A 27,444-nucleotide genomic window follows, 5' to 3' on the forward strand; every position below is an offset into this window, starting at 1 on the left:
ACAAATGAGTTGTGATGTAGTAGATTTAGAGTGGTCGTAGTTTCAGCCTCTAACAAGAGAAATACTTGCGGGAATAGTTAATTTCTACATTGTCTGCAAAAGCCCTGTCAGTAATGCATGGAATCGTTGACAATGCGAGAACAAGCATTGGCAAAGCCAATAGGTCTGGCATTACCCGCCAGCCTTTTGGCAATTTTTGTTTTGTCATGATTTTTGCAAAACATTTTTGTTCAAAAGAAACCGTGCACTTCTTAACCCTTTCTATGCTGATGACGGAACCGCTCCGTCATCAGCTGTGGTGGCGCTGTGCTGATGACAGAGCGGTTCCGTTATGGCCCGGCCGCCGCGCCTGCGCGGCGCGGATTCCGCGCCTGCGCTGTGGGTTCTATTGAGCGGGCGGGGCCATGACGGAACCGCTCCGTCATGAGCACAGCCCAACCGCGGCTGATGACGGAGCGGTTCCGTCACCAGCATGCGGCCGCCGCCCGGCAGCCCCGCCCCCTTAGCGCTGCGGCGGAATAGCCGCCGCAGCGATGTGGTTAATCAAAACAAAAACATTGGCTAAAGGCAAAAATTTTGTTTTGGTCTCAAAAATGCACACATTTTCATAATATTTCCTGGCATTGAAGGGAACTACTTTGTGTGTGCATCTGCTCTTTGCGAAAGGGTAGCAAGCCATAATACACAGTGGAGTCAGCCAGTGGCTAAAGTGGGCTGACACATTGCCCCTTAATGCATGCTGGAGTGTGTGGAAGAAAAAATGTAAATGAGAAAGCCACAGACTAATGGACGAAGAATGGCTGAAAACCCCTATAAGTAACTATGATATACACATACTTGTGGTAGAATCAAAGGGTCTTGGCTAACACAGAATGAAAAAAATCTAATTCATCTGGCATTGCCTGACAGCCTCTTGCCTTAAAGAAGGAAGGAAAGAAAACAAGGAACGAAAGAAAAAAGAAGAAATGAAAAGAGGAAGAAGTAATGAAAGAGGAAAGAAAGACAGAAGGAAGGGAAGTAATAAGGTAAGAAAGAAGGAAGGAAAGTAAAAATAATGCAAGAAATAAGGAAGGTAAAAATGAAGGAAAGGAGGAAGGAAAGAAAGAAAGAAGGAAGAAAGAAGGAGAGTGGAAAGAAGAAGGAGGAGGTAAGAAAGAAAGAATGAGAGAACGATAGAGAGAGGAAGGTGAGAAAGAAAAAAAGGACAGAAGTACAGAACGAAGGAAGGATAGACAAACAGTTTGGGTTGCAAAGATAGAACATCCTCATGAGCTTACATTCAGAGTTCATGTGAGAGCTGGTATTGCTGTGAAAAAGTAGCAGTCAGATAAACAAAGGAACTTATATAACAGCATTGGCAGAAGACATGAACTGATAAAGCTGGAATGTGCCCTGCTATCACAACAGGCTCTACAAAACAAGGCAACACTAAAGTAATAATAAATTAAAAACACTGGCACTGAAGGTAACCAACTTGAACAGATCAATTGATGAACAGAGGTTGCTGAAAGCCTGTTTATGTAAATATATTATACATATAATAAAAGCAAAAGGTCTTGACTAACGCCAGATCTAAAACATAAAACCCAGTTGTGGGAAGTCCATGCGCACTGTTAGAAAATGAGTCTCAGCAAGTATTTACCTTTTCTTAGGACAGTGGAGCCTGTGGAAAGCGAGCGTGGGGCCCGCGCTGTCCACAATTAAGTGTTATGCTTTTTTTCAAATTATGGACAAACGCTGTTCGTCAACGTGTTACCAACAAACAGACATATGTCCTAAATAAAGGATGTTATTTGCAAATTACGGACAGGTGGTCACCCTATAGGTGCTTGCCCCACTGCTCTCCAGTCCCAGAAACTGATTGATTTGTTTGGGTTCCAAGCAAATTCAGGGCAGAAACATAATCCAGAAATATCCCCCAGCCAGTGAATTCCACACATGGATTCTTATTGCAGCATTTGCAATCACAGCATATTGCAGCAAAGCAGTATTACCAAAGTCCCAAAGGCCTTTCTGGCATTCTGAACATATGACTGACACCTCAATTGAGATTCTGTCGTCTTCTTCTTTCTGATCAAAGTACAAAATAGCCACCGCTGACTATGGGCAGGACTATTAATTCAGTTAGAGTTGCAACTGGCTAACATGATTACACATATTCTAAGACATGACATACAGCCACATAAAATTATATAAAAACTGACAGATTGAAACCGCGAAGACAAAAAAATTGGATGTGAAATGCACAAACAAAAGTCATTTTTTTCCACTCTCAATTTCTTCTTTCAAATCTTTGTTAAAGGAAAACCCAGTTTTTTCGCAATACAGTAATGATTATTCACGAAAAGTCAGCTAAAATCTGGACAAGAAAACTAGTTTCCAGTCACGTTTTCTGCAAGGAAATTCTACTTTGGGACACATTTGCAATCAACATAAAAGTCTGGGAGGAGGATGGTGTTTCCATCTGCTCCGTCCCTAACATTGCTGCAAGCTGTCAAGGGGGCCAGGCAATTGCCCCCTCGATACTTTGTTTCACACTGTCACCTTGCGGATGCTTGACAACTCAACACACACATGCTGATATATATGGTCAGTACTATGACAGCCCTGCACCTGGAGTGATTGATTCGCAGTTCACCCTGACAGGCTGGACTTGTGACTTTCCATGTGTTATTAACACTGGTTCTGGCGGCTGGAGTACTTGGCCGTGTCACTGGGTAGACCATGGGTAAGCTAACTCTTGCTCTGAGTCAAACCCGGTCCCATCACATTCCACCAATGGTGATCATTGTCTTTATACGTGCATTTGGGCTCCACTTCGTCGTTCAGTCCGTAAAACGTCAGTGCCAATGTTGTGTTATCCCTGGTCTACGTAAAGCTGACTGATTACCCTGTTCAATGTCGTTCTGGTGACTTACTATGGTTGACTCGAAAGATCAAAAGGAAACGGAGGGAAAGGGCAACCTTAAAAGATCAAAACAAGAACCTCCTCTCTCTGATTCCCCAGTAAAAGACAAGTAGGACAATTCTACTACTCGAGGCGATTCTGAATAAACTCAATGATGTGCATGATATAGCCCAAAGTACTAAACAAAATACTTATCTCTTATAAGTTGAGGTATCAGGTATCCACAAAGACCTTAAAGACCTTAAACTCAGGATGCCTAACGCAGAGATGAGAATTGGGGTGGCGGAAGGTTGTATCTCTGCACAACACAAGAGTTTTATTAGGTCTGGTACGATGATACCCTCACTCAAACTAGAAATCACTAATTTGGAGGATCTTAACAGGTGCAGCAATGTTCAATTCAATTCAATATTTAGTAAAGATTTGGAACTCCAAGGAGGTCCACAGAAAATGCAAGCATATTATTACAAGTAATAAAACAAGACAAGCACAATCCATACACCATCATTAAAAAACAAAATCTAAAAATTCAATTTCAGCTAGAAAGTCAATTTTAAAATTGCAGCAAGGGAATGGGAGTAACAGAACATCAGCTAAACAGTGTAAAAGGCAGAATGAAATCACCACATCATATGCAATAAAAAACAGAATTCGAATTCAACTGAGATTTGGAGTTAGTAAAAGAAGAGGAAGACTAGGCATATCTAAACCTGTGCAAAAAGCAATTCAATAGCAGCCAGTTCATGTGCAAAGTGCTTCCTGGATCCCACTGCAGTCGTGTTTTGAAGTTATCAACAGACACATAGTGGGAAACCATCAAAACCCGACCCTAATGGAAAAATAGCTGTAAATAGCTGCCTATCAATGTGCAGATTATGAAATTACTAAAGAGCCGGAAACTGGTACTTCATATAAGAAAAGACAGGCTAAAGGATAGCTGCCCAATTAAAAAAAGTAGCTAGAAAAGTTAAAAATATGTACATAAACTCCTTAAAGTAATTAAAAAGTTTTACACACTTTAAGGTGTATACTTAATGAAAGTTGTGATGTATTATTTTCAAATGCGAATATAAAATATTTTTTAAAAAAAAGTTTTACACACACTGCTTCGTTTTTTGGACAAAGAAGATAGTCTCGGGCTGATGCTACGTGTTTCACACAGTTTTGTAAAAACATTGGTCGAAGCCAGCGACGACGGCTCAGTACCAATGCTGGACAGACAAACAAAACACGGTCCAGGGTTTGAGAGCTCAGCGTGCACAAATTACAGGTTTTTCCGTTATTCAAATTCTGGGACCAGTTTGCTGTAAGGTCATTTAAAGGCAGAACCTTAATACGACCTAAAATGAGGACCGTCGGATTCCATGTGTTAAATTCCAAAACGAGTATTTTTGCGCAATTCTCTGAGAGTTTGTCCTGGTTATTAGCTGTAATCTTTTTTTAGAGTTGCAGGATTTAATGTCTCTATCAAAACTAATTTTGTGACTTAAAGTTTTTAAAAGAGACTTAAATCCTGATGACGGAAGGGTAAACGCCATTTCTTCTTGTAGACCTAAGGTTTTTAGTGCCAATGAAAAGTCACGAAAGAAAGAGTAATTGCCTGTCTTAGCGCCAAACATTTCATGGCACAAGACCCCTCTTAGTGAATCTGGCTCGCTATGTTTTAGCAGAAAACCCCAACTTAAAACCCTGAAAAAGCCTTGAATATAGGAGCTTATCAGACCGAATTCCAGTCTAATTGCTGCCGTTGGAACTAACGTGCTAAAATTACATATTTTACGTAGTATGTGACCTTCAGACCTATCCAAAAAACTCCAGTCCTTAACAGGAATTTATTCAATTGCACAGAGCAGGTATGGAGGAATATTTGCCTTAAAAACTGCCAGTAAGTGCAAAAAAGGTCTTTTACCCATAGCACTGTAAAAGATACCCAAACCATTGGCATGGGATGTAGCTTTACTAGTGCAGTGTGCGATATGAGGTTTGATCTTCGAACTGCCTGTTAAAAGTTTCCCTAAGTAAAGGTATGAGTCCACCGCCTCCAACCTTTAAAGACCAATTTGCCAATTAAAGTTATATAATTTTCTACTTTTAACGCTTTTTATAATTACAATTTTACTTTTGGAGACGTTTATTTTCAGAAAATGGCCCACAGTATATTTTTGTAGGGAGGCCAACTTTCTATTCAACCCAATAGGAGATAAATCCATTACAACTATATCATCTGCATATAGTAAACATGCAAAAGAGTGGGTACTTATTTTTGGAGCATCTCCATCAAATTGAGGAAAGCAGTCAGGTAAATCTGCTATATATAGAGAGAATAGCAACGGTGCTAGCAAGCAGCCTTGTTTAAATCCATTTTCAGTAGGGATTACATTTGATAGTCCTTGATATCCACCCATTGGAATCTGGCACCAAGTTTGCGAATGGAGTGCTATAATTAGGGATAGCAGTGGGGAAGGCAAAGCCATTTTTTGCAGTTTTCTACATAAAAGAGGTCGATCCACCTTATCGAAGGCTGTGTCAATGAAAGCCATAAATACATTAGAATTACAATAGATTGCATATTTTTCCTCAATTAATTTTAACATTGAGATATTATCTAGCGTAGAATGATTTTTTCTAAAACCTTCTTGCTCTAAGGGAAGGACTTTCTTCTCTACAACCCATTCCGTAAGGTGATCAAGGATAGTATGTGCGAAACTATTTCCCACTGCGTCCAATAAGGCTATTTGCCAGTGGTTCCCAGGGTGTGATCTAAGGCCCCTTTTAGTAAAGAGGAATTAAAATACTCCCTGACCAAGATGGAGGGATCTTCCCATTGGCATAGCAAAAATTAAATAGTGGGGCTAAATAAGAGGCCCACAGAAAAGGCTCCTTTTTGATTACCGACATGGGAATTTCATCGGGCCCATTGCTCCGGAGGATCTCATTTTTGTATTAGCCCCGACCACATCGTCGATAGACTGGACATAGTCGACTGATTCAGTGCCACAAAATCAAAACTGCGCAGCAATATACGCATCTTTAGTCTTCTTGAAGATGCAGAATCCAATTTCCCCTCTGTGAATGATTTTCTAGATAAATTGATTCAGTCAATCCTTGCGCTCTCCTTTGGCAGAGACTTCAAACTCGAGTGTGCTCCCCGGAAACTCACCCACTAAATCAAGTCTGCTACTTCTTCTCGAATGCTGATCTTCAAGCCTCTTTCACACCAACATACTGAGCAGATTTTAAGCACACAACAAGTCAGTCCAATCGACGGTCACGAGGAGGAAGACCTTCTTAACTCTCAAGAGAAGCTTTGCAGACAGAGCGATTGAGCATGCCTTTGTGGGGCCATCCAGGTTCAGGGTTGTCTTCCAAGGGCAAACACACATCTTTCTGGGACCAGCGGGATTAGTAACTTTTCTTAACAATACTTTTGACTCACAGAAGTAAAAGAGTATGTATGTACCTGGCTGATTTGGTTGGTGGGAGCTTTGTAGGCAGGTTATACTTTTCCCTGGGGCTTGGGGAGTATGCTGTCTGTACCACACGCACACTGATATATGTGGCGTAAGGAGGCTGCACTCTCCTATTATATGGCCCTCTCCTCTTCTCTGATTTGGATACCCCTATGACGTTTGGCCATTTGAATCTACTAGACTTCAACAAATTGCTACAGTGCTGTTATATTGCATCTAACATGCTTTTAGTGGTTGCAGATTTCAAAGACCAGGACATGCCTGTACTCCATCAAACATAGCTGTTTTTGATTTGTTATTGTTACATAGTTAATAATGTTTTGTACGTTTAACCCACGTGATATCCTCGGGCCCATTGCCCTATGTTACAACTGTATTTGGAATGCGGTTCTGTTCTGTTGTAGTAAGTTTTAGCTTTATTCTATAGTTGTGGCCCTCCACTTGTGAATGCCTACCATGCTCTTTTGGGGCAAATTTTAAACTCATGTTCTGGGTCACAATGCCACCTTACTGAGTATTCTGATTGTCTTTATTTTTGTTCTTCATTGCCGCATCGACATTTTAGGTCTATGTTCCCATGTTCCTACTGTTCCCAGATCTATCAACCCCTATTAATGTTTAAATAGCTCATTGTACAACAAGGCTTCCTCGGAAGCTGGATTCTCTTGAGGTACGGGCTTTTGTGACTGTCGACCTGGGAGGTCTGTTCATGGTTCTCGGTGATGGGCATAGCAATGATAGTGCATTGGTTCGTGATCTGAATGTGTGGGTTGGCTTCTCCTCTTCCTAGACTGTTTATTGCATGACCATGTGGCCCAAGGAGCAACTACTCTACTGTTTTTTGAGTATTGAAGATGTTTGCAGATTCTTAATTAAAGGTGTTGATGTTTACTATGTCCCCTTTACCAGTGGGTCTAGTTATACTATATAATATGTGTTGATCGGCTAACCCAATGTTTACACACATCCCGGTCGTCTAGCTGGTTTATTAACTGTTTCATTTTGCATATGGCGTTATGGAGGTCTCCCGCTCTCCCCCAACTTGCGTGTGTGCTCCACTGTCTTCTGCGCCTCTTTGAGGCGTCTCTCCCATGACTTTGGGAATTTTCCTGTTATATGGTTTAACCATCCCCCTTTTTTATTTTTTAACTTTTTCTTTTCTAGATCCATGTTTCGTCCTACAGTGTATTATCATTTGTGGTTGTTAGGCGCACCACGCTTACGCCTTTTACGAAACAACTCATTGTAGCCTTAGATGGATGACTTATGTCTACACTGAAAGCAATTTCGCTTAATATGAAAGGTTCAACCACCCAGTGAAGAGCAGAAAGGTCTTGGACTACTGTTGCTCCCTGAATAGGCACACAGTGTTTCGACAGGAAACAAAGATTGGCCATAAAGAAGCCCTTTCTATGCCTAATGGCTGGGTGCATATTTTACCCTATTCCAAGGCAATATCTGAAACAATTGGGGTGTTTACACTGATTTCTAGAAAATGTGGTCTATAAATAATTACCTAAGAACAGGATGGCAGTGGCAGGTGGCTGATTACCCGACTCCAGAAAGGAGAAGTGAAAGTATTTGCAAAAAACATACATGTCCCATGCATTGACGACCCTGTTTTTTTGGTTCAAATAGGCGGCCAAACTGGTGCTGCTCCCTACAAATGCCCGCATGATTCTGGGAGGGAATTTTAACGTAGCAGTGGATACTATCTTAGATAGAAATTCAGCTTTAAAATATAGAATACCTAAAGTCCACCAAGCTATGCGCTCACTTTGTACTTGCATGGCTTGGTGGATGTATGGAGGTTACATGATCCTACCGGCAATTACTTCACTTTCTTTTACCAGAACTGATTATATATTACTCAACAAGGGATTATTGCAGGACACTTTGACTTCTTCCATTGAGTCCATCATCAATTTCTGACCAGGCAGCCATCTCTGTCTTTTAGGCTCCTGTCACCTCGATTCAAAGCTTGTTCATGGTGCATGAACACTAAAATTCTGGAAACTGAATCTCGTGTAATGGAACTAAGTAAGGAGTTAACATTGTTTCTTAAGGATAATACATCTTCGGTCTCTTCTCTGGTTATTCAATGGGACACCATAAAATGTTTTTTCATACAAAAGGAAGGTGCACTTGATAGAAGTCAGGCAGGCAACAACTTTAAGATCCAGACATTCTTCTTTTTATTTAAGTCTTGTTAAAAAACTGGCACACAGCCAACGCGTTTCGTTCCCCAGTGCTACAGGAACTTCGTCAGGGCTTATGGATTACCCGAGGACCGAAATATTTTGCGGTCAGTCACGCGTAGGTGGTTGTGAGAACAAGTCCGCTTCACTTAATCCTGGGTCAGATAGTGAATTTCCGGAAGGATCACAAACAACTCGAACAGTACTCCAATTAGTATTTACAACAATTCTTTGCAAGATCGGTGGTAAAGCCCAATAATGATTAAGATGCCTTTGACAGGCCCACTTATATTCGGGTGTCCCTGAACTAAGTTTACGCCTTCATCTTTTCGGCTACCATTATTGGACTTTACCACCGATCTTGCAAAGAATTGTTGTAAATACTAATTGGAGTACTGATCGAGTTGTTTGTGATCCTTCCAGAAATTCACTACCTGACCCAAGATTATGTGAATCGGACTTGTTCTCACAACCACCTACGCGTGACTGACCGCAAAATACCTCAGTCCTCAGGTAACTTAACTGATAATTCCATAAGCCCTGACGAAGTTACCGTGGCACTGGGGAAAGAAACGCATTGGCTTTGTGCTGTTTTTTAACAAGACTTAAATAAAAAGAAGAATTTCTGGATCTTATATTTGTCGCCTGATTGACTTCTACTAAGTGCACTTTCCTTTTGTATGAACTTTTGTCTTAAATTGGCATCTCTCAACAGCGGATGATGGAAGCTGTTGCACTTATCCTTTAACTATTGAAACTGTAGAATTGAAGTGCTTGACCCTGGTCAGCTGTTGTGTTGGTTTTTATAAAATGTTTTTTGTGGGACAGGTTATAAGTTGAATGGTTAAGAAAAATAAAGAAATCATAACTTCTATGGACAAATTATCAGGCTCAAGATGTTTTATTTAAAGGCTCAAAAAACCCTGCTGCCTGAAAATTCTAAACAAGCTGAAATATGAATATAACAAAATTGTGAGCAAATGAGCGCAATTGTGGGTCCAGGCACAGAAGTGTAAAAAACTGTTTTATCTAAACAAAGCTGAGAAAACACTAGCCGCTTACTGAAAATTAAGAGGAATTCCACATTCATTTCAAATATTAAAGAACCTTAGGTTCCATCCAAACAAAAACGAGTGGCATTCTCCAAATCTTTCACCAATTGTACACCGACCTATACTCCTCCACTTCCAAAGACACCTGTCTCAAATTCCTTCAGTCTCTACCGATAAAAACCCTTTCTACTGAGGATAGTATGCAACTAAATAAGCCCATAGAGCAAAGCGAGATCCATAGGGCAATTAAACTCATTCCGTCAGGAAAGGCCCAGGTCCGGATGGACTCCCCTTAAGTTCCTACAAATCCTTTGAGGCTACAATTATGGTCCCCTTGGAGAGCGTATTAAATGATTTTGCTTACTAGGGAGTAATCTCAGGTTCCGGTACAGAGGCTACTGTTGTTGCTCTGAACACAAAAATGTTTTGATCGATTTCCTTAATAAATTTGGAAGCCAAGATTTATGCCAAAGTTTTAGCGACCCAACTTGCCCCTCTAATAACAAAGTTAAGCCATCCATTCAGACAGGCTTTGTCAAAGGTAGGTTAGCAAGTGATAATCTTCGGCTGTTCTGTTTTGTAATTGAAAAAAGAAAATAAGTTACTAACCTGTAACTATAGTTCTCTAGTTCTGGAATCTTTCGTAGATTCACATGCTTGAATCATCCCCCGTCGTCGAGATGGGAGTCCCCGGAACCTTACAAAAGCAAAGTCACAATTGACATAGAACATTGAGGCCTAAGGCCCTCTTGTTTAGCAACGTATCAGTATCCTTAATAAAAACAGACCAAACTTAAAAGTCAACCAATCAGATGATACCACCCTTTGGAACCTTCCTGAGAGAAGCTGCAGTGCCTCAGATTTTCAAAGCACTAGTGTGTACGATAAGTGTAACACTGAGAGAAAAAAAGGCTAGTTTCTCTGGGGAGGTGGGTGGGTTGCATGTGAATCTATGAAAGAATCCAATACTGGAGAACTACAGCTACAGGTAATTAACTTCTTTTCTTACCCCAGTATTGGAACTTTCATAGATTCACATGCTTAAATATGAATAGCAAGCAGTAACAAGCACATTTTGTAGAGATATATATATATATATATTACCTACTGGCGGTCGCCAGTAGGTATATATAGTTAGGATTTTTTCTCTATGGGATTTTTGAAAATTCTATGTCTAATAACTTTGGCGTTTGTGGACGGAATTGGCTGAAATTTTCAGGAAAATGGCACATTTTGTTTCTGAGCAGCCCTTGAAAATTTGGGGGGGGTTCGTCAAGGGGGGGCCGAGAAAAAAGGGGGGTCCCAAAACGTGTTTTTAACATTGAGTTTTCCATAGGGCGGTTGGCCTCACTTTTAGCCCGAACGGCTGAATGGATTTGCACGAAACTTGGCAAAATTGTAGGGACTGGTAGCCCGATGTGCCTTTTGTAGGTCTCAATATATGTGCTCCAGTGGATTTTGAGAAATTAACGTTTAAAAAAAGATATATATCTGTAACAGCGGACCAGGCAGCGTCCCAGGACGCGTACTTTTCGCGCAACGGAGCTTTGTGAAGCGAAGCTGATTGGTTCTCCGGCGTCTGTCAACATTCCAAACAGTCCGTAGCGGCCGCCATCTTGTCTCTCGGTAGGATCGAGAGACAAGAGGAGGCGAAAGCGAAGGGGCAAATGACCATAAGGGGGAATAGTAGATCCTCGCTGACCCCCTAGGTTTGATGTGGAGGTTTTAAAAGGGCCCCGCGGGGCAAAAAAAAAAAATAATAATAATAATCGAACGGCTGAATGGATTTGCACGAAACCTGGTAAAATATTAGGGACTGGTAGCCCGATGTGCCTTTGCTAGGTCTCAATATATGTGCTCCAGTGGATTTTGAGAAATTAACATTCAAAAAAAGATATATATCTGTAACAGCGCTCCGCTTCGCGTAACGGAGGTTTGCGAAGCTGATTGGTCATTCTGTCACTGGGCTATAGTTGGGCTACATCTGGCTGATATTTGGGCTACATTTGTTTTTTTGTGTGTCTGGCGGCCATCTTTGGGCTACATTGGGCTACATTGGGCTTCATTGGGCTACATTGGGCTACATTTGGGCTCCAACATATATATAGGCCAATGTAGCCCAATATATATTTTTCAAAGTTAATTTTCGTAAAAACCACTGGAGCATATATCTTGAGACATAGCAAAGGCACATCGGGCTACCAGTCCCTACAATTTTGCCAAGTTTCGTGGAAATCCATTCAGCCGTTCGAGCTAAAAGTGAGTCCAACCGCCCTATGGAAATGAAGGAAATGAATGGGTAATTTGTAATTAGCAAATAGCTAATCGCAAACTAGGAATGGTAAAGAATCGCTATTTATTCCTTAAAGTTCGCTATTTAGGAAATGCAAAAAACTTTGATGATACATATGGCGGTTCATCTCTAACAAGATAAGAAGCATAGGGATACATTTATGATGACTGGCGCATCACCAGGGATGTGTTAGTCATTCTGTGCCGCTGTTCCGTCACCTATGGTGTGCTGCATTTACAATGCGGCGCATCATGGGGCAAAAACAGCACAGATGCGTGATGTATCTGTGCCGTAAAGGTGGCGCATTGCTGGAGTTGTATCGCAAGTGTGATGAAGCTCCAGCAAGGGTCGGGGGTGCCCCTGTCGCAGGGTTTCTGTTCTCACACAGAACTGTGGACAGAGGATTGGAACCTCGGCGAATTAGGGTGTCCCAAAACTCACGTTAGTAATCAAAAACTCCTTAGCAAGCTAGGTACAGTGTCACATTGGATATAACAAACTCTCAATGTTTAGACAATCCAGAATATGAACTTATAGTACCTCAGGATACGTGGAACTCATGAACAGTCGGTCGTTATATATTTCTTAGAAACCAGAACATGGAGTTAAGAAGAACACATGTGTATTTGAAATGTTTATTTACTAATGCCGTCTTCTCAGGCGTAGTACCTTAGATAATACAAGTACACATATTATCAGTAGCAAAATTACCAGCATAGTTACTAGTACATAAAAAGCGAATGGTGATAGTATGTTAACATGCTGTAAATGAATAAGAGTTAGCAACACTTATAAGCAGCCGCGGGCCGTGGAGGGAGTTACGGTGAGGCAGGGAGGCGGGGAGGGGGAGAAGCAGGGTGGAGAATACAAGTACACATATTATCAGTAGCAAAATTACCAGCATAGTTACTAGTACATAAAAAGCGAATGGTGACAGTATGTTAACATGCTGTAAATGAATAAGAGTTAGCAACACTTATAAGCAGCCGCGGGCCGTGGAGGGAGTTACGGTGGGGTAGGGAGGCGGGGAGGGGGAGGGGCAGGGTAGAGAGGGCTCCACCCTGCTTCTCCCCCTCCCCGCCTCCCTGCCTCACCGTAACTCCCTCCACGGCCCGCGGCTGCTTATATCTCACCCTCCCTAATACACATATTATATTATTTTCTAAGAAGGTCTCTTTGTGTTGGTTTAGGGCGTGCCCATACTTTAGTGTCTTAGATTTGAAGGAATCACATCAGCATACACCAGCTCTCTCTTCATGTGAACCGCATCAACTGTTGTGTATGTGTGTTCGGCAAAGCAATATAAAACCCGCCTCATGCCCAGAATTGGCAGAAGTTGCACTTATGTTATGAGTATGAAGTCGTGGAGATCAGACCTCATAACAATTCTGTATCGTGTTGTTCTTGAAACTTTAGCACTCGCTGTACAGATATAGTTTAACAAGCAAAGCAGATAGTAGAGCAATAACATATTATTCTCATGTAAACCACGATGAACTACTAGGTGGAAAGCTAAAGCAACAACTAAGTGTCGTGTGCAGAAGTTGCAAAAAAGGAAAAATGGCGTTTAAACCGGTAATGAGCCCATGCTAACTTAACACGGTGTAAAGATATCCAGGACCTAGATGACACCTCCCCATGATCCGGAAACAAACTGAATAAGATAATAGAAGTGCCATCTCATGAGAGCAGATTGCAAGTTTATATGTGGACGGTCCGCAAGGTAAAGCATTAAAAACTAGGAAAATTTAATGCTAAAGAAAAATAAAACAGCCAAGTACTTTATCGAGTCTTAAGGCAATAGGCAAGGTAAATAATAAAAACTTGAAAAATAAGTCAATGAATTGTCAATGAAATGCTAGTACTCAGCATATCAAACATGAAAAAGGTCTATGACATAACTGTGTATGCAAAATAAGCTGCAACAGCCTCCAATAGGAAGTCACCGTCTTCATCCGAAAACAGTTCAGCCATCCAATTTAAAAGCGGAAAAGAACATACGTGCTCTCCCAGCACCGGATCCTCTATCACCATCAGAGGACAGCTCGGTGGGTTTTCAAGAAAGCTCTGTTCCAAGAAAGACTGTGCTGCCGCCAGTAAATTCCAGGGACCAAATAGTCCATGCATCAATGCCACGGCCATAATCCTTTCGCCAGGACAAACCAACTCGTGAGTAATGATAGGAGTCATCAGCTGATTAAAGTCGACGTCAGGAGAAACCGGTCCGCAGAGACACAAATCAATGGCCCAATCGAAATCACAGGTCAGGCAGTGAAATACAGGCTGGACACAGGTGAAGTAGGAGAATCGAAAAGATAATCCATATGCCGTGCTTAATATCGCCAACGGCATTGTGCCATAATATTCTAGCATGCGATTGCGGAACAGTGTCAGCAGCTGCAGGGTGGGAGGTTGCATAGGAGGGACATCCATATTTAAAAATGTAAAAAAGCACAAGAGCGTCCGCTGGTAATGCAAGTAAAAATGCCAATCCACGAAGCAGAGTGGAGAAAATACAATGAAAGAAAGCAGGGATGACTCCAAAGATTTTCTCAAATGAAGTCACGAGACCACTGGTAACAACTTTAAAAAAGTGCGCCAGGGCCTTTGTGGAGGATGCGTTAAAGATAGTCCGAACCATCTTGCTGAAATTGAAAGGCAAATGTGAATTGAAAAGGGTCTGCACCTCTGTACGGGTGTTCGCTATGTGAAGCACGAAAGTTTCACGGGCCGAACTCAAGGCCACCTCTCTCTGAGACAAAAGAGCTCTTATTCTTGCCATGCCGTTGAAATCTCTCCCAAGGTTGGTATTTGTGGCCAAATTGAAAACTCCCTATGTTCATGTGTGGGAGGAAATAGAACATTTCTGCAGCAAATAACCCGTTCACTTACTGTTACGATAAAAGGAATACTTTTAATTAACTCAGAACAATCTTCATTATTGAGCATCAAATAACTACCATTTTCCAACAACTTGAACGTGGGGATGATAGCAGGAACTGGCGTGCCTTGCAACACGCAAGCCATATTTGGTCGGTGTTTGTTGCATGAACCGTGTAACTGTATGTGCCTACACATTAGTGAATGATCTGGCGTCTCAGTGCATTCCTCTCCATTCAGATAAACTTCTTGATCATCTTTGAAACATCTGTATGTGTATGGAAGCGACCAGACCTCATGAAGAAAAGCACTACCTAAAGGTTCATAACGACCTATTGGTATATATTTCATACAATTTGAAAACTTATATAAAGCAAAAGGCAGCGTTATTAAACCGTGGATAAGGCACGTTGCCAAAAAACCCGCAATCCTCTGCTGATGATGTCACTGAGCATGTCATGAATGATGTAATATGTGACATCATCAGCAGTGGATTACGGGTAATAGTATCTCTAGTTTACTCCCCTATAGCTGTCTTTCTTTTAACATAAGTGTCCGTTTCCTTCCCTTATACTTACTGTTTTTGGTTCGCTTCCGGTTCGCGTACCGGCGAGCGAACTGGGAAGCGAACTAAGAGAAATAGAGGTTGGCACAGTTCCAAATATTGTACCAATTTTTTAATAACGGGGAGGTAGTTCTGAAAAGAACTTTTTTTTTTATTTTTCTGAACATTTTTTTACTTTTTTTGAATTTTTCTGAACAGTTTTATATTTTTTTGGGTTTTTCTTGGAGGGGGCAATGAAAACGATTCATTGTAAAGGGCTCAACAGGAGCAACAAAACAAAAAAAAGTATTTATTATTTTGGGCGTTTCGTACAAACTTGCATATGATAGTCAATAGCTCTGTTGATCAGAGTGATGCTTCTTTCTCCGTAGCAAATGAATCCATCGCAAAATACGCAGATGTGTTTTACTTCACCAAATCTCATTTGTATATTTGGCACCATCTCCCTGCCCTCTGGTCCCGTTACTTCCGGTACAACAGATCTTCTGGCCATAATAGGGAGATTATCTAGGTCGTTCCGAAACTGTGCAGCACTGTAGTTGTTAGGATGCCACCTAGTCATATGGCGATGCATTGTGTAGTTTCCGAAACTGTATTTTTTCTCGGTTCCTCTGGACAGTCTATCTTGACATATAAGGCAAGTTACGTATCTTGCATTTACTTTTTTCTGACCTTTGGGAATTTTAAAAAATTGCCAAATGAAGTTTTCTTTCCGGTGAGACGTCCTGGGCTCCTCAGGCAAAAACTGCCTCTCTTCGTGCTCGTCGTTCTGTTCCTCTTCTTCCTCTTCTTGTTGAATTATAACTTGAGCAGGTGGTCCACTCTTCCTTGGAGGTGGTGGAGGTGGTGGGGAAGCACCAGCTGAAGCTACTAAAGAAGCCATTGCTCAGTGATCACAAAGGGTCTTTCTCTCACAATGATGAAAGTCAGAGTGAGGAAAGAAGGAGGGATTTTCATCATTTGGGAAAAACAAGAGTTCTCAACCAATGAAAAGTGTTCATTTTAGATTATATGACCTAGTCTTACATCATTAGGAAACCAAAAGTGAAATGAACCAATGAAAAGTGTTATTACCAAGTCACATGACCTGCTGTGTTTACGTTAAGCGCTTTGCAGGGCCTCCCGGTTTGCTTCCAGAAACCTGCGCTTTGCGACTCGCTTCGCGTACCAGTTCGCTAACGTAGCACGTCATATGACGTATCACGCGACAACGTGAAACGTCATGCGGACGGGAGGCGTCACGATGTTGTTTTCTAACGCGGCACTTGCGGTAAAGAAACGTTTACCGGCTCGCGGTCTATTTCGCGGCATCAAGGTCAGCTAACGGGAAGCTTCCCGATTCGCGAAGCGGGAACGAAGAAAAAAAAATATAACAAAAAAAAATTATTCATAAACATATAAAATATATTTTTGGATTTAAAGAAGAATACATTTTACAGCTACAGATATTAGCTGTTAAAAAACCAATGAAATTCACTGAAAAAACCATAGGTTATAGACCATATATAGTTAGGAATTAGCATTTACAAAACCTTGAAAATTCACTGAAAAAACCATAGGTTATAGACCATGTATAGTTAGGAATTAGCATTTAGAAAACCTTATTTTACTCACACAAAACCATTGAAATTCCATATATAGTTAGTTGCACTAACTATATATCGCGCATCCGCAATCCACTGCTGATGATGTCACATATTACATCATTCATGACATGGTCAGTGACATCACTGATGACATCACTGATGACATCTCAAATGACATCACTGATGACATCTCATTTGACATCAATGACCACATCACTGATGATATCATTCATGTGACAATACAATGCATCTCCTCACATTTTAATATAACCTCTGTTACAACCAGTGTTAAATACAGAGTATAATTTTTGAAACCATTGACACACCAATACTAGTTACTACATACGCACTCACTGATTCCTACGTCTACACACACATTCACTCATTCATCCATACAATCATTCATACATACAATCACTCATCTTTACAACACTATCATATGCACTCATACACCTATACAGACATTTACACTCTGTTGCTCATCCATGGAGTTACTCACACACCTAGTCAGTCATGCAAAGAATCAATCACACCTCCATTTTCTAATCTATACAGTTAAACATAGAGCACCTTACATTTTCAAACATATACTAACACATACTTACTCTCTTATACAATCACTGATACAAGTACACATTGATCTGCACAGAGTCACACACCTCCCAACCAGCCACACACACACTCAGTCTCCCATACAAATACTTGGCCAACCAATCAATAACCCATATAGCCACTCATATAGCTACTGATCAACACATGCAGCAGCTTGCACAACAACAGACATACTGATGCAAACTTTCACACAGTTTAGTCACTAACCTATGCATTCAGTAGGACGCATTTAATCACTCACTCATACAGTCAACCACGCACCTACTAAAACCTTCATTCAGACACTTATACATCTACTCATTCTTCAATATGTAAAACATATTTTAACTTTACAGAAACATACAGTCACTGGATGTTGTCATCAGTGATGTCATTTGAGATGTCATCAGTGATGTCATCAGTGATGTCACTGACCATGTCATGAATGATGTAATATGTGACATCATCAGCAGTGGATTGCGGATGCGCGATATATAGTTAGTGCAACTAACTATATATGGAATTTCAATGGTTTTGTGTGAGTAAAATAAGGTTTTCTAAATGCTAATTCCTAACTATATATGGTCTATAACCTATGGTTTTTTCAGTGAATTTTCAAGGTTTGTAAATGCTAATTCCTAACTATATATGGTCTATAACCTATGGTTTTTTCAGTGAATATATATATATATATATCCAAAAGCAAGACGCTCCAACGGGGGATCCCTCGCCTTGTTTGGGGTGGCTCGTTGCCAGTGGAGCAACCGGTATTTAAACATCAAAAGCTGAACTGAGTTCCAGCGAGAACTCGGGTCCAACAAAAACCACAAGGGGCCAATCCTTTATGTCAAAATAACCAGGTTTATTACCATCATAAACCGATTGTGACGCGTTTCGCGCTTCCCAGAGCGCTTGTTCACACAAATTGGGCAAATAAAGTTAATCTTTTTAAACAACACTCGCAAGATCGTCATTAATCATCATAGAAAGCGGACAGTGTATGTCAACTTTAAACGCCATTTTGGACTCGGTTAGTATCCGGCATAATACATTTCATAACACAAAGATACTGTATTCTAGGTTCTTACATAGCAGGTCGTGATATTATACAATTTTGGCGGTTAACGCTGGAGCGCTCTGCAGCGGGTGCGTGCGAGGGACCAACCACAGGTCCAAAATCTTTTTTCACAAGGTTAAGACGCCGCACTCAGGGATTGTCAATAACTTTCTTTATTTGGCAAACTCCACAATCAGTCTGTCACACCGACGCATTTCGGGCATGCGCCCTTTCGGATTGGTGTCACTACAACGCTGTTTATAACAACGCATTCCGTTACATCGGAATTTTTACAACGCAGGATCCATTACATCGGATGCCATTACAACGCATGGCATTACATAGCAGATGCTATTACAACGCATGGCATTACATCGTAAGTATAGGTAAGTATACCTTTTTAAAAAAAATGTAATTAAGTTAATTTAATTAATTTATTTTAATTAATTTAATTAAAATACATTTTAAAATAGTAATTATTTTTATTTAATAAATTTAAATCTATTTATTTAAATTAATTTTAATAAAAATTGCAATTAATTTTATTTAATTAATATAATTAAATTAATTTAATTTAAATATTTTTTTGATTGTAATTAAATTAAATTATTTAAAATAATGTATTTAATTTAATTATTTTAATTAAGAAATGTAATTAATATAATATAATTAATTTAATTTAACCTAAAAACACCCCTGTACCCCAAAACCCAAACCCTGCCCTGAAACCTAAAAACACCCCTGTACCCCAAAACCCAAACCCTACCCTGAAACCTAAAAACACCCCTGTACCCCAAAACCCAAACCCTACCCTGAAACCTAAAAACACCCCTGTACCCCAAAACCCAAACCCTACCCTGAAACCTAAAAACACCCCTACCCTGAAACCTAAAAACACCCCTGTACCCCAAAACCCAAACCCTACCCTGAAACCTAAAAACACCCCTATACCCCAAAACCCAAACCCTATCTTGAAACCTAAAACACCCCTGTACCCCAAAACCCAAACCCTACCCTGAAACCTAAAAACACCCCTGTACCCCAAAACCCAAACCCTACCCTGAAACCTAAAAACACCCCTGTACCCCAAAACCCAAACCCTACCCTGAAACCTAAAAACACCCCTGTACCCCAAAACCCTAAAACCTAAAAACACCCCTGTACCCCAAAACCCAAACCCTGTCCTAAAACCTAAAAATACCCAAACACCCCAAAACATATACCTCAGTACCCCAAAACATATACTCCTATACTCATACTTATTTAAAAAATTACTTAATTTATTAATTTTAATTTATAATATTTAAAAACATAAATAAATATTTTTATTTATTTTTATTTATAATTAATAATAATTAAATCAATTATATAATATTAAATAAAATAAATAAAAATGATATACTTACCAATACTTACGATGTAATGGTATGCGTTGTAATACCATCTGCTATGTAATGCCATGCGTTGTAATGGCATCCGATGTAATGGATCCTGCGTTGTAATAGCTGCGTTGTAACAGCATTACGACGTAAAAGTTGCGTTGTAAGTGATACACACCGCCCTTTCTCACGGTAGGTGGCACTACTTTTTCCACAGATTTTAAAGGCTATGCACTTTGAACCTGTCCCATAGAATTCTGGGATTGGTAGTTTCTATACAATTCACAACGGAAAACACCTTAAGTGACAGTGATTAGCATTCTCTTTGAAATGTTTTATATGACACATTTTAAGAACTGCTGATGCATTAACGTTTTCAAATTAAGACATTTGCATTTCAGGTATAGTACCGGTTTCAATACATATATGTTTGCACAATCATGCTTACAGTAGTCTTATACCGATTGCTCAGCTCTTTTAGGATATGAAAAAACTCTATATTTTATAAGGTCTAGTACCTAAGATCACCAAAATGTTTTAACACCTAGCTGATTCCCGAATCTATGTCAATCCATATGCTCCACCATGTATTTCTCTATACAATGTTGATCTTTATAGTTCTCCACATATCACATGATACAGTCTAATAGTTTTTGTGTAATGTTCTTATTTACAAATGTACAAAGAGTTCCTCATCCAGGTTCATCCCCCTCGGGATCTTAGTTTTCATTCGGATAATGTATTTTGATTCTAGTTGGCGGAGTTTTGATTTCCGATCACCCAGTCTTTCATTTTGTTCCACATTGTCTATTAAAAAAAATACATTTTTCTCCAATCTCCACCCTGACATTCGAGCATATGTTTAGCAGTGGCATATGTCATGTCTCTGTTTTTTACATCTCTTATATGTTCAAGCATTCTCTTTTTTAGGGTACAGATTGTGCTCCCTATGTACATCTGTGCACAGTCACATTGAATTATGTATACTACATATTGAGTAGTACATGTGATTTTAGTCTTTATTACAATTTGTCGACCTTTTGGGTCTCTGAAGGATTTTGTATTTTTACCGATTTTGCACGCTTTGCAGTGTCCACATTTGTTAAACCCATTTTGTTGTGTTTCCAGCCAATTTGTTGGTTTTTTACTTGCACTTTCAAAGTGGCTCCTTACGAGCATGTCTTTTAGCGAGGGTACTTTCCTAAATGATAGTTTTGGCTCATTTCCTAAGGTTTTCTTTAAATCTGCATCCTGATGTAATAATGGCCAGTATTTTTGTACACATCCTCGTATTTTGTGTGCCTCCTTGCTATAATTTAAAATCAATCTTGGTGGTTCATTAGTGGCTGTAATGCTTTGTGGTTTTTGTATTAGAATTTCTGATCTTGTTTTTTGCTTGATTTTTTCCATAGTTTCCTTCAGGTCTCTTTTCCTGTATCCTCTCGCTTCCAATCTGGATGCACATTTTGCAATTTGTGCATTGGCTTCCTCCTCCATCGAACAGTTTCTTTTCATTCTTACAAATTCTCCAAAGGGAATATTATGTATTACAGACTTCGGATGGAAGCTTTCGGCATGTAAGATGCTATTGGTTGCCGTACTTTTTCTGTAAAGTGTGGTATTGATTTGATCATTTTCGATGTAGACTGTGATGTCCAAATAGTCAATTCTGCTTTTGCTTGTGTTACATGTAAATGATAATCCTACTTGATTGTCATTCAGTTTGGAGAAGTATTGCATGAATTCTGTTTTTGTTCCGTTCCATATGAGGAAGAGGTCGTCTATATATCTCGACCATAGCATTATTTTCTCCAGTTCTTCCTGATATGCCGGTCCCCATGCCACCTCCTTCTCCCACCAACCCATTGTTAGGTTTGCATAGTTTGGGGAGAAGGAGACGCCCATCGCACATCCGCACAGTTGCTGGTAAATGTTGTGATTGAAGAGGAAGATGTTATTGTTCAAGCATGTGTCGATCAGAGTTAGCAACATAGCTGAATGCTCCAACTGAGATATATTCCTTTGTTTGAGAAAGTGGGCACATGCATTTAATCCTATTGTATGTTCGATTGATGTGTATAACGATACAACATCTATTGTAACCAGTAAGAAAGCAGGGTCCCAGGTGATGTCAGATAGTATGCGCAGGAAGTCCCCCGTGTCTTGGACATATGAGGCTAGATTTTTGACCATGGGAGCTAGATTTTGGTCCACATATGATGAAATGTTCTCGTAGATGGAGTCACATGAGGATACTATTGGCCTCCCTGGTGGGTCAATCAGAGTCTTGTGAACCTTCGGTAAGAAGTAAATTGTTGGTATAGTTGGGTTTTCTTTCCAAAGGTATTTCACTTCCTCACTATTCAGTATTTTGTGTTCATGCCATTCGTCCAACATGTTTTTCAATTTTTTTTACATGCTCTTGATTGGATTGGACGTTAACTTTTTATATCTGGACCCATCATCTAGCTGGCGGTGAGCTTCTTTCATATAGTCTGTGGTATTTAGAATGACGATGTTCCCGCCCTTCTCTGCGGGCTTTATTATTATTTCCTTGTTTTTTGCCAATGCTTGTATTGCTTCATTCTCCTTTTTTGTGATGTTTTCCGCCTTTATATTTCGTTGTTTTTCTATTTTTTCCAGTTCTGTCATTACAGCTTCTGAAAACAGATCTATTTTGTTTCCTGGATATAGTTGTGGACAGTATGTCAATTTCAATCGTAGGTTGCTCGTTTGGTGCATTCCAGTACCCAGTCCTAATTCATGTAGCATTGTGGTTTCTGAAACTTCATCTTTCTCATATTCATTGGCCAGGTCATACAAAACCTTTAGATGCGGTATTAGGTCAATTGTCAATTCTGGTTCTCGTATATTTATACCAGTTGTCGAGTCTTCTTCTTGCTCTATTGAATGTTTCCCTCTTTCTTCCTTGTTGGCATAGATTTTTGCCAATTTGATTTTACGTACAAACTTGTAAATATCAATTTTAGTGTCCGTATAGTTGAAGTGTTTTTGTGGGCAGAAACACAGGGCCCGATGTAGGTCGGTCGGTAACGGCCGAAAATCGGTATTTTCGGCCGTTACCGATCGGAATTGAGACAACGGGATGTAGGAGGCCGAAATCCGGCAAAATCGGTGATTTTACCGAATCGGAAAGTCACCGAATCGGAAAAAAGTAGGAATCTGAAAAATCTCCGATTCGGTAGAATACCTAATCGGAGATTTTTCAGATTCCTACTTTTTTCCGAATCGGAATTCTACCGACTCGGTGTTTTTACAGAATGGTGAACGTACCGAATCGGTATAATTACCGATTCGGTGAAAATCCGAATCGATGTGAAAAGCTGAAGATTGAGATGTAGGTAAGCACTGAAATACCGAATTTGCTTCAAATTCGGTATTTCAGAGTCGGAAATTACCATGGATTGGAATCAGGTGGTAACCAGGTGCAACCTATAAAAAAGGACCCAAAATGCAGTTCTACTTGCAACATGGCAGCTTTCTATGTCATAGCAAGACGGCTACGGCTACAGCAGGAAGGAGAGAGAGGAGCAGGTCTATAGACAGAGGGTCACCCTGTTCATGCTGACAGATGCAGAGATCCAACAGAGGTACAGGCTGGACCCAGAGACCATCAGAGAGCTCATTAGGGACCTCCAACCCCTGTTGCAGCACCCCACCCCAAGGGCACACGCAATCCCTGTGCATGTGCAGGTGCTATGCTGCCTACACCTGCTGGCGTCTGGCAGCTATCAAAGTGTAGTTGCTGTGGCAGGAGGGGTGACCCAGAGCAGCCTGTCAAGGTTCTTCCACAAGTTCCTTGATGCCATGATTCAGAGGATGGACCACTACATTTCCTTCCCTTCCACCCATGCAGAACTGGTACAGACAAAAGCTGAATTCTATCAGATGGCAAGATTCCCCCACATCATTGGCTGCATAGATGGCACACACATTCCGATTTGCCCCCCTGCTGACACGGAATACGTATTCCGCAATTGGAAGTCACGGCACACCATAAATGTGCAGGTGATTTGCAATGCTAAGTGTGTCATCACTGACCTGGTTGCAAAGTTCCCGGGGAGTACCCACGACTCCTATATCTTCCAGAGTAGCGGAATTTATGCACGGATGATGGCAGGGGAATTTGGTGAAGGATACCTCCTAGGTAAGACACAGTGTCAGACCCCCATAACCAAAATTGCAGTGTGAAGTACATGTATGCATGTGAGTAATGTTACCCCTTTTCCTTCTAGGCGACAGTGCATATGCCCTCCGCTCGTTCATTCTCACCCCCTACCTCAACCCCTCAACACCCAGCCAAAGGAGGTACAACCGTGCCCACAAAAGCACGAGGAATGTAGTGGAAAGGACCTTTGGCATCTGGAAGAGCAGGTTCAGATGCCTGCACAAGAGCGGAGGTGCAAGGCAATATACCCCCATCACCTGCTGCAAGATTATTGCTGTCTGTGCAATGTTGCACAACCTTGCAGTCAGGAAAGGCACTGAGGTTGAGTTGTCCGACTACGACGACCCTGACGATGACAATGCTGTGCCACTACCACAACCTGCTGGAGACTCTGCACCAACTGACGGCAGATACAGGCGTCAGGAGATAACAGACAACTATTTCTGAGTGAGTACAGATGCACAAACAGGTCAATGTATGTTTTCAAAAAAGAAATTTAATAATGTTGCAACAACGTTACTGCACTGATGTGCAACAAAAGAAAAGGTAAACAAGAAGTGGTGAAATGTCCATTGTCCGGGTTGCCTCACCCGCACTGCCAGTCTTATTTTTTGCTGCGCTTAGCAGCCCCACTAGGATGTGCCTCACCCCCTTCTGTATGCCCAGCAGCCTCAGCTGAGCGCCTGCTGCTCCGGCGCGGCTCTGACACTGCGCTGGCCGGGCTGCTGCGGCTGCTGCTGTCCCCAGCCTCGCCCAGGACGGGATTAACGACAGTGTTGGAGATCAGTAGTGTTTCCATGGCGGTGGTAATGCGGCCCATGCCCCTAGTGACCTCTGACATGTTCTGTGTGAGGCTGGCCTCCATGTTTGCCCCACGTTGGCATAGCTGGGCGGTCGCAGCTGCAAGGCGGTTGAGGGACCTATTCTGCACACGAGCATCCCTGCGACGACATAGCTTATGGTCATCCATTCTGTTGCAGAGCTGGGTGATGGCAGTGGTCATTCGGCCAAGAGAAGTTGCAATCTCCTTGTTGCTATCTACAAATGTCTTGAATCCCTGTGCCATTTCCCCCATCTGCAGGTTGTGCAGGCGCAACTGGCGATGGCAGGCCAAGATAGATTTTGCCTGCATTCTCTGAATCGTCACCATACTGGTCTCCAGCCCTACGAAGACGCTGCCCCCCTGTGCTTGAAGTGGACTGCTGGTTGCACGTGGCCTCCGGGGATTTCTGCTGCCCTGCTGTGTGTGCTGGGGTGACGCTGGTGTCACAGGGTCTTGTGCTGGAGCCTGACCCGCTGCTCCCTCCATGATGATTAATGGAGCAACAATTCTCCTCCTGGCAGGGGATGTGGCAGGTGCAGGGTGGCTCTGTGGTGGTGTGTTCTCCGGGGAGAAATGCAATGGGGGCGTCTGAGACAGAGACAGTCGGGGGGAGTGTGGATATGTGAGGGAATGTCCAGTGTCTTCCTCATTGCCCAGGGCACTGCGGTTGTCCTCCTCCTGTGCTACTACACTGGTGCTTGCCACTGCCACCGCACTGGCTGTTGGTGCTGGAGCTGGTGCTTGAGTTGGTGCTGCTCCCCCGCCTGATGGTGCCCCTAGGTATAAAGAAGCATTTGTCAACTGAGTGCTATTGTGTTCCAGTCACTACTATTAAATCATTGCACATCTCATTACTAAAACGTAGATGCAGTATTACTGTTATTTTTCTTATGCTTCTGCAGTGCCATTTTTGGGTACTTTTGCTGACTACATTTAGCAAGATGCATTGCTCGTGTCTGTTGCTAGCAGTACTGGCCTGGGGTTTGGCTGTGCATTGGGTCTATAGGGGAGGTGTCTGGTATGGTGTGTCAAGTTGTGCATGCTTCTTACCTGTAGCTGTAGCTCGGAATGAGCTATCCAGGTCCCCAATTCCCACAACACTCGCTCTCTCAATGGTGGTCGCCACTAGTTCCTCCAGCTCAGTGAGGGGTGGCGCCCGGTTTGTGCCTCCACCAGTAAGTCCAGCCTGCTTGTGCAGGTCAGCCAGTTTCCTCTTTGTCACACCACGGATATCGTAGAACCTCTTCTTGAGGTCGTCCTGGCTCCTGTGGGTGACACCAACAGCGTTGACTTTTTCCCCAATGTCTATCCACAGCTTCCTCTTAGTGCTCTCCGGAACAGTGAGGGACAGCCTTCCATAAAGCTGCCTGTGCACCCTCACCACCTCCTCCACCAACGTTTGCAGCTCCATGGTGCTGAATTTGGTCTTCCTCTTGCGCTCTGCCTTCTGGCTCTCAGAGCTGTTTGCCATGTTTCCCAGGGATCCTGCTAACACTGCTGCTCACTGTTTGCTCAGCTCAGGCAGCCTCTCCAGAAAGTTCTGATGAGTTGCACCTGCCTGGGTTGCCACTCCCTGTGGGGGAGGGTGCTTCCAGCTCATTGGCTGATGTCTTCAGTGTCAGTTAACCTGCTCGACGAATCGGCATTCACCGAAGCGGAATTCTCCGATTCGGTATTTTCCGATTCGGAATATACCGAATATGTTCGGTAAATACCGAATCGGTATGTATTATGCGTTCCTATTGGCCTTTTGGCCCACGGGGCGTATTGCTATTTCCGAATCGGCGTTTACCGAATCGGTAGGTTCCGCATTTTTATTTACCGATTCGGAAGTGTCCGATCCAGGCTATACCGATTCGGTACTTGGCGAATCGGTACGTATCGACTCACGATACCGATTGCTACCGAATCGGTAATGTTCCGATTTATTTTTCCTACATATCATTTTCCGATTTTGAAATACCGATTCGGTACGAATCGGTCTTTTAAAAATCGGTAAATGCGTTTTACCTACATCGGGCCCTTAATCCTTTATTTAAGACTTTATTTCCACTGGTGTTAATATGTGTTTAGACAAGTTTATTATCAAATTTTCCTTTACTATTGGTTCTTGTTTCTGTTCCGCAATGGATATTGTCTTCCTGTGGCTGCCGTGGTTGTTTTTTGACCTCCTGGTTCTGCGGCGGCTTTTGAAGATTTTATAGTATTTTTTCCAAATCCGCTGCCTCTGCCTCTTCTCCTCGATTGGCCCTGTGTTCTTGACAGATTTTGATCGAGGTTCACTAGGCGCATCTCCTCTAAAAAAGATAAGTTGGTTTGTTGTTTGAAGCCTTTTGGAGTGAATCCTTCACCAATGCTCACATCGGATTTGCTACCTGATCCGCTTATGGATAGATGTGTTTTCTTTGCCACATTAGATTTCAAGGTGTCGTAGCGCTTCGCAAATGTCAAAA

General features: G+C 41.7%; 1 protein-coding gene across 1 annotated transcript in view; it reads right to left on the bottom strand.

The window, feature by feature from the left end:
- The window catches only part of ASCC1 (activating signal cointegrator 1 complex subunit 1), a 771,288-nt gene that overhangs the window by 506,390 nt on the left and 237,454 nt on the right, over nt 1-27,444 (bottom strand). The gene's annotated exons all lie outside the window — the stretch shown is intronic.

The sequence above is a fragment of the Lissotriton helveticus genome, chromosome 5_1, assembly GCF_964261635.1.
Source record: "Lissotriton helveticus chromosome 5_1, aLisHel1.1, whole genome shotgun sequence".
NCBI lineage: Eukaryota > Metazoa > Chordata > Amphibia > Caudata > Salamandridae > Lissotriton > Lissotriton helveticus.